Below are 7,773 nucleotides of genomic sequence, written 5' to 3' on the forward strand. Positions count from 1 at the left end.
AAAATCAAAAACAACAGGACGACTGGTGCAAAAGAAAGAGGCAGCAGTGAACCCACATGTCTCCACTCTCCTTTGTAAGCTGATGGACTATCAGTGGAACTTCTAAAATGGTAAGATTACACATTTACACACAAGCTGTTTTCTGTATGTGCTTTTTGCTTATTTTCTCTATCTGTCCTCCTCATCCTGTCTGTCTTTAACTGACAGTTTAATTTGCTGTATATGCCATGTGTTAATAAAACATTTTTCCTTTTCTTCATCTTCTAGGAACCCTTTGATGGTTTCTGGAGGTGTTCAGGAAGAAACCCTACAACACTTATTTATGTTGGTTTTGTTTGGGTGTTTAGTAAGTTTTAAACCCCAATTTTAATGTTTGACAGCGGTGGACTCCTTTCTTCCTTCATAAGGACAAAGACATTTAGAATTTTGACTGAAGGTTTTACATGAAAGAATTATAAGACATTGTTCTTATCCCTTTGTTTGGAAATTTGGACCCTTTGGAACTTTTATTGCGAAGGCTATGGGTATGCAATGTAACATCACCATGTGGGTTATGCATTCAAAAAAAGATCAAATCATGTTTTTAGATCAGTTCTTGTCTTTTTAGAATGTCACACTCTGGTTGCAATACTTTTTCATGTATATGTATAAATAAAATGCTGCTGTTGTGAGACGTTTTCTTTTAATATGCTGCAGTTTGTTGGTTTTAAATTAACAATGAAATAAAGTAATTGAAAATGTTTTTTTATTATAATACAATAATTAACAGGCTTCTGCAGAACATGAAGAGGTGATTTAACCACTGAATCAGGTGTGTTGAAGCAGGGAACCAAGTAAAACATGCAGGATAGAGGCCCTCGAGGACCAGGATTGGAGACCACGGACCTACATGAGCAGCTGAAGTGACAGAAAATAGGTCAAATGTTAAACTTACCGCCTGTATACGTCTCGATTGTTGTGGTTTAAAGCAGCTCCTTGCCTGCGTGTGTCAGTCAGACATTTGTTTCTCCTCCAGAAGAGACAAATATCTAAAAAGACCTTTTCCTATTTGCAGCAAATAATAAACTGAGGGCAACAAAATTAAAACACACAGACTGGCTGTAAAATATAAAATCTGACTTGTCTTTGTGTGATTTCATTTTTACTTCTATGAGCTCTGGTCATCATTATTATGAGGATTATAACTTTTCATGTAGGTAGTTTTTGTTGAGGTTGTAAAATCAGTTTAGTGGCATCCGTGGAGCCGTTGTTTCTTTCCTGTGTGGAATGTTTTCTTAGTCAATAAGAAAAGCTTCAGTAAAGTGTCAGATTTTATCCTCTCCGCCATCATTCTTCTGTCTATATCAGTTTGTCGTTGACTGCGATTGTTTGCAAGGGCATCTGAAATCAATCATGTTAAGAACAGAATGTCTTACTTCTCCACAGTCTGACAGTTGCTCGCCTGATGAGGGGTACACACACCTACACACACACACACACACCTTTCAAGGTCTCCTTCATGTTTGAGCGGCCACAGAAATTATGTGCTGATGACACCTCTCCTGATTGTGTAATTACTTTTGCTCTGGCGGCCCTGGCCTGCGTTTTAACGCCGGTTATTGCAGATCCAGATTTGTAGTGTTTGCGCAGCTGACTTTTCTGATGACGTGCGAAATAAATACAAGATCAATTTCAGTCCAGTAAAAGAAAAACAAGGACGCGATCTGGTTTAAAACTGCAGGTGATGGTGGAGAAGGGATGGTAATTTGTGTTGGGCCCGTTAAGCCTCTGGGGTTTTACAGAACAACCTACCAACATGTCGTCAGCAACTTCTGGAGCATCGGTGAATATCAGTTTTTATTGGGGTTTTTTCATTCACTATTGGATCTGGCTGCATCAAGATTTTTTTCCAGCTGATTTAACATTCTGGACTGGCTCTCCCATGTATGCTAGTTTAATTTAAAAAGCTACAATTCCTAATAAAAGCAGATGAAAATATGTTTCATTTAAGCTAAATGCCAGTTTTTGAGTTGAGAAATCAATACACATGTAACTAAGCTGCAATTTGGACTAAAAATTAAATTAATAGTGATGTGATTTTGTTTGTTTTACTTTCATTGTATAATTTATACACTAGTTTTCCATTCTACACTGTGAAGTTATATTTTCTATAGACATAATGCAGTTGGACCTGGTTTTAGCCCTGTATTTAAACGTTATTTTGCCCAGCAGTTTTCAGTTTTACACCAGTGGAGAATAACCCAAAGATAAATTTGTTAATTCCTTCATTTAACTAAGTTCATGCTTTAAATTTCTCATTTGCTCAGGTGATGCGGAAACAAAAAAAAAATAATTAGAAGGGAAGGGAAAAAAAATCATATAAATGACTATCTTTGCATATTCAATTTGTAATACTGTTCTATTCTGTGCTCTGCATTAGCTCACTTGCAAAAAAAATTTAAAAATATTAAACTGGTCTATCATTAATAACTTTGTTACATGTTAGAGGAACTACATATTTCATGTAAATGTTCTGAGTCTGTTTTGTTCCACCTCTATCGTGAACCCACACCTTCAGTTCTCATGATGTCCTCGTTTAACGCACTAGTTTAGGTTCAGCAAAAAGTCCCTCGGTGAAATTAAGGGATAATTTGAAATATATATATATATATATATATATATATATATATATATATATATATATATATATATATATATGGTCCTTCTGGTATTTTTGGTGCAATCGTTCCACATTTGGTAAGTGATCAATCTGGATCAATAAACATTTTCTCTAATTATTTACCATTAATCTGCTCTTCCTTGACTTACCATGGTTTGCAGAAAAGCTGCTTTAAAGAGCCAAATACTGCCACCTACTGTACAGCAAAATCCCATCCTTTAATTGTGTTTGTTGGAATATGAATAATAAAAAATATGTTTTTTTGATTAGCAACTTTATTTAAACCTTTTTCCTGTTTATCGCAGATGGGTTACTTTTTGCTGGTGATGTATTTTTAAGGTTATCATGGCAGGAAAATCTTATCTTTTTGTTTCTTTTTTCTTCTGATATAAATCAGCTGCAGGTTTTTCTGACGGCTCACCCTTTATCACTCCCTCTTCTGATTCATGTCTCACTTCAGCTGAGTGTTTGATCGAGTGCAGAGCAGCGCAGGTACGGTTCTGTATGTGCAGCACATGTGATGCTCCTTCACACTGCTGGAGCGTTTTACTGCCAGCATCTCAAGCCACAGTTGAAAATATGGATCGATTAGATTTTGCGAACACTTCTCAGCCTGAGTAAAAGAAAAACCCACATCCAGTAAGTTTAGTTAAATGATAAACATCTTTTCAAACTTTTAAATTGTGTGCCATTTCTGTTTTATTAAAGGGGGGAAAAAACAGGAACATTATGCACATTTTGTGCACCCCAAGAGATTTGAGTTCTCTTATTTATTTATTTATTTTAAAGCTTGCTCAGCTTGTATTGAGAAAGAACTTGTCTGTGAAAAAAACAACATTTCTATCCAGCAAATACAGTTTTGAAAAGAAAAAGAGGAAAAACTGCATTTTCTGTGTGCATGAAGTGTGAATGCTGAAAGACTGCTGAAATTTGATAACAAGCTAAAAGGAGCAAAACTTCAGCTAAAAGTCAAAAGTAGCCAAGCACTGGCTAAAAGTTAAATGTAGCAAAAAGCCATCTAGAAGCTTATAGTAGCAGAATGGTAGCTAAAACCTAAAAGTAGCATAAGAAGACAAAATAGATTAAAATTTCAAAGAAAACTGTGTTTTTGGAGGAATTGAAAAGATCTGAATGGATTTTTAAAGGAAAATATTTGTAAATAAAGTTCAATAGTTTGATAAGGATAAAAGTTGCAAAAACCAAAAGTCATAGCACCCATCCCCTGAACAAGATGAACGTTTTAATATATGAAAGGTTAAAACAGCACAAAGTATGCAGAAGTAGTTAGATTGCAAACCGTGCATGGAAAAATAACAAACAACAGGAATGCTGAATCAGAAACTGCACAATTATAGAATGGATCCAAAACTTCTTTAGAGGTCTTTGACATTGCTTTCTGCTGGGGAAAAACAAGCTTTATTTATTCCATGGTTCCCTCCACCGTTTGTGTTTTCCCACCTAATGTTCCAGTCATGGCCACAGACTGTGGCTGAAATCCCTCTGCAGCGGGCTGAGGATTTGCCACAACAGGTAGACATATTCCATGCATCAAATCCTGCTCACAAAACCTGCCTGCTTCCTGTGGGACGCTACAAAGTCGAGCAACTCACCATAGTAAACACACACCTCCTGTCACTGCGATTCCTTCCACACACACCAGCATCTGACGAGACTTCTCAGGTGGCCCCACCAGTCATTCCTTAGATGCCACGAGCTCAAATGCAGACTAAAGCTTCACACAGAGAGGAAAAACTCTTCTGCATTGATGTTTTTTTATTAGTATTACATTGCTCCCATAGCCATGGGAAGGTTGAAAGATGGCTGCCACAGCTGTTTGTCCTCAGTGAACACAAAAACCAGTTCATTTTTACAGATATTCAGCTCAAATTTGGTGCAGCTGTAGCTGAGCATCATCCCCAACATGTACTCTGAGAGCTGTATATTGCACAGATCTTTTGCCTAAAACTTTGGCATTAAATGTTGGCATCAACTCTGATTGTCTGTCAGAAAAAATGTCTCATGAACCTCTGGACAGAGTTTAATGAAACTCTCAAAAATTAACTTTTGGAGTCAACCCCAATTCTAGAAGGCCACCACAGCTAATCAACATCAGCCAACACAAATATGGTGATTACCGTCTATTTTACCGAGTTTGAGCAAAAATGTATGTGTTAGTAGATGAGAGTTCTCCTGAACACATCTCATCTGATCTCACAACGTCATTTGTGCCAAACTGGCTATAAGTCCATCCCCTCTCATCATGTGATGATCTTAGTTTAAAGCTCTGGCATGAATTTATCATGTTAATTGTCAAGGTGACTAGAACAGGAAGGTGAAAACAAATAAAATGGTTTAATGACCCATTTGTTTTGTTAAAGTTTATGTTGAGGAGCTGTTTTTAAAAAAAAGATTTTAAAAAGAAATATATAAGCAATGATTTTTATTGTGAATACAAAATACATTTACAGATTAGAGCAGTCACTTGGAAAGTGGAGCAAAAAATTAAAAAATTCAAATTATATTAGCTGAACAGTTGCTGCAAATGTAGAATGGAGACCCGTTTAGCTTAATATAAAACCAATTCTTCAAAGTAAAAAAAAAACAAATCCAAGGTTTCTTGTTGGGTTCTGTCGGTCTGTTTTTATCATAAATCAGCTTCCATGTGGATTATTTCAGGCTGTATCTTTCTGTTTCCCGGTGCTCCGTGACTGACAGGAAAGTTTCAAAGTGAGCTTAAAGACAAGTGAATCTCAAACTCTGTCACGATTCATCACATATATTATTGAAAGGATGTTTTATTGACAACCTCTGAGTCTCTGATAGTTCTGGAAAAGGTGAAAGAAATGACAGATTAAAAAAAAAAAAAAAAACATTCTCAGAGATCAGTTTATCTGACTTATACACACAGAAACTAAAGCTGTACAGATAGATGGGTGAATTCATGAAGATGGATAATTCAGACAGGCATCCCCCAGATGTAAAGCCCATAAATAAAAACATACATTTTACAATGTATAGCATCTTCATTGAGGTACTTAAATCGGCTTTTCTCACAGGAACTGGGAAAACCTTATAACCCAACGTGGTGTGTGAGCTTTCAGATTAATCTTTCATGAGCAAAGATGTTTGGTTTTTTTTTTCCCCCAGTGACGACTCATCTGCACTCAAGTTCAAGTGAAGAGCAATTACTTTATTCTCTCCCTGGGACCGAGCACATCCAATATGTCTCTAGTAATTTCCCATATCATGTGGAGAAATGCAAATGTTTGCTTTTTTTTTTCCTCCCCTGCACCTAATGTCTGACAGCGGCAGCACCTGTCTTACTCTGTTTGGAGAAGCTGTTAGTAAAATGGACAAAGATGCTCTTCGATCCCAGGGGGACGTGGCTAATTTTAGAGCTGAGTAAACAAAACAAAACCGTCGCTCCACATGAAAGGCCTCATGAATATTTAAGAGATAACACAGCGGAGTCTTATTATCATGACACCTTGCTTCATGTGAGAAACGCAGGTGCAGGTCCACATCGTGGAGGTCTTTAATTGTGTTTCTGTTATTTGGTCCTCGAACTAAACCCAGGAAATTTAATTTTCAGGCCAAAATAGAAGAATTGTCAACCAAAAAGAAAGTTTGATGCATAGCTTAATAATCATAAAACCAGTGACAAAACACTGAAAAATCAAGCATTGCTTTTTAAACTCCAGTTACATAAAGTTAACTTTCTATGTTCATTCATATTGCTGCTCAGTCACTGATCCTTTTTTTCTGATGAGTATATTTTATCACCTGAGCTTTGATGAACTCTATGATTTTATGATTGTCTTGCTTTGCTGAGCCTCAAGCGTTCAAACTTAGTCTCAGCTCTGAAATTCCGATGCTCTCTATATGAAAAAAGAAATAAACAACAGTGTGCCTCTGGATCATTGCATTTATGTGCTAACAGCACATAAACCAAACAACTTCCAGCTAATGTTTGTGTAGCAGGTGCATTTAAATGTGGAATTTGTTTTGGACATTTACTGACATCTAGTGGACAAAAGTCGAATTATTCTGAATGGCAACAAAAGGAACTCAATTATTTTAGTGCAGATAAAGGTAATTTTTTGTTGAAATTTGCAAAAAGCAACAATAGCTTTGTTGGAGGATGCACTCTTCAAGTGCTCCTGACTAAATCTTGTCTTGTCTTGAACGTGGTGGAAAAGTTTACCTTGTTACCAAGAGACGGCTCAGGCATTTTACCCACATGAATATTTGCCAACCTCAAAATGCCAAACTCTCCAAATAAAAGAACACAATCCGTCGAGCACAGAAGGAGCAGACTACATCCTCGTGTTGTAAGAAGGAAAAAATGTTCCCAGAGGTTTTGCTCGCTGGCAGGCGTCACTCCTGGTGTCTGGTTGTCTTTACGCCTCACAACGTTTCGTGCTTACAAACACGGAGGGAAATCAGAAAGCAGTCTGCAGCAGCGCTAATCAGCCTCACCTGGCTCCTGATCCATGTCGCCTGATGGGACTGAGACAAAGACAAACTCTAAACAAAAAAAAAATGTTTAGTTTGATGAGTAATTTGAAAAACACAAAATAAAATTTGAAAAAGCTAAAAAAATAGTACATGTATTACACCTCACCCTACCATAAAAAATACATTAACCCAGAAGGGTCAGACTTTTTGTGTTATTTAGTGGAGAGTTATTCACCTGGCTGCATTTTTTCCTTTATGTCACAAAGTTTCACTACTTCCTGTGACCTTTAAAAGTGTCAAGCGTATCTGCCTTACATTTACCCTTCCCTTTGACGTCATAAATGTGTGTAAACTCTTTCTTTCTGCAGCATTATGTTATCTAATTTTAACATAACACAAAAAATGTCCTAACCTACTCCTGCAGCAGGAAGTAAGCAGTTTAAAGCAGTTTAAAATGGCCACCACAGCTATACCCAGGGGTGGAAATTAGCACCCGCCACCGGCCAAATGCGGGTAAATATTTGAAGTGGCGGGTGAATTTGATCAACACACACGCCACTGTGGCGGGTTGGCAATTTAAACAGAAAATGTGTTATTTGTCCTCTTGACATATAGGGGGCAGTAATGTGCTCGAGTTGCTGCTGTTACGTCGAGCC

The 7,773-nt window shown here is 37.1% G+C and overlaps 1 long non-coding RNA gene across 1 annotated transcript; it reads left to right on the forward strand.

Annotated features, from left to right (window-relative positions):
* On the forward strand, positions 1-740 carry LOC119617322. Its single transcript, XR_005233556.1, has 2 exons — positions 1-110; positions 268-740. It is a non-coding gene; the product is annotated as an uncharacterized LOC119617322 (long non-coding RNA).
* Positions 741-7,773: the final 7,033 nt, after the last annotated feature.

This window comes from Kryptolebias marmoratus, linkage group LG9, assembly GCF_001649575.2.
Source record: "Kryptolebias marmoratus isolate JLee-2015 linkage group LG9, ASM164957v2, whole genome shotgun sequence".
Taxonomy (NCBI): Eukaryota; Metazoa; Chordata; class Actinopteri; order Cyprinodontiformes; family Rivulidae; genus Kryptolebias; species Kryptolebias marmoratus.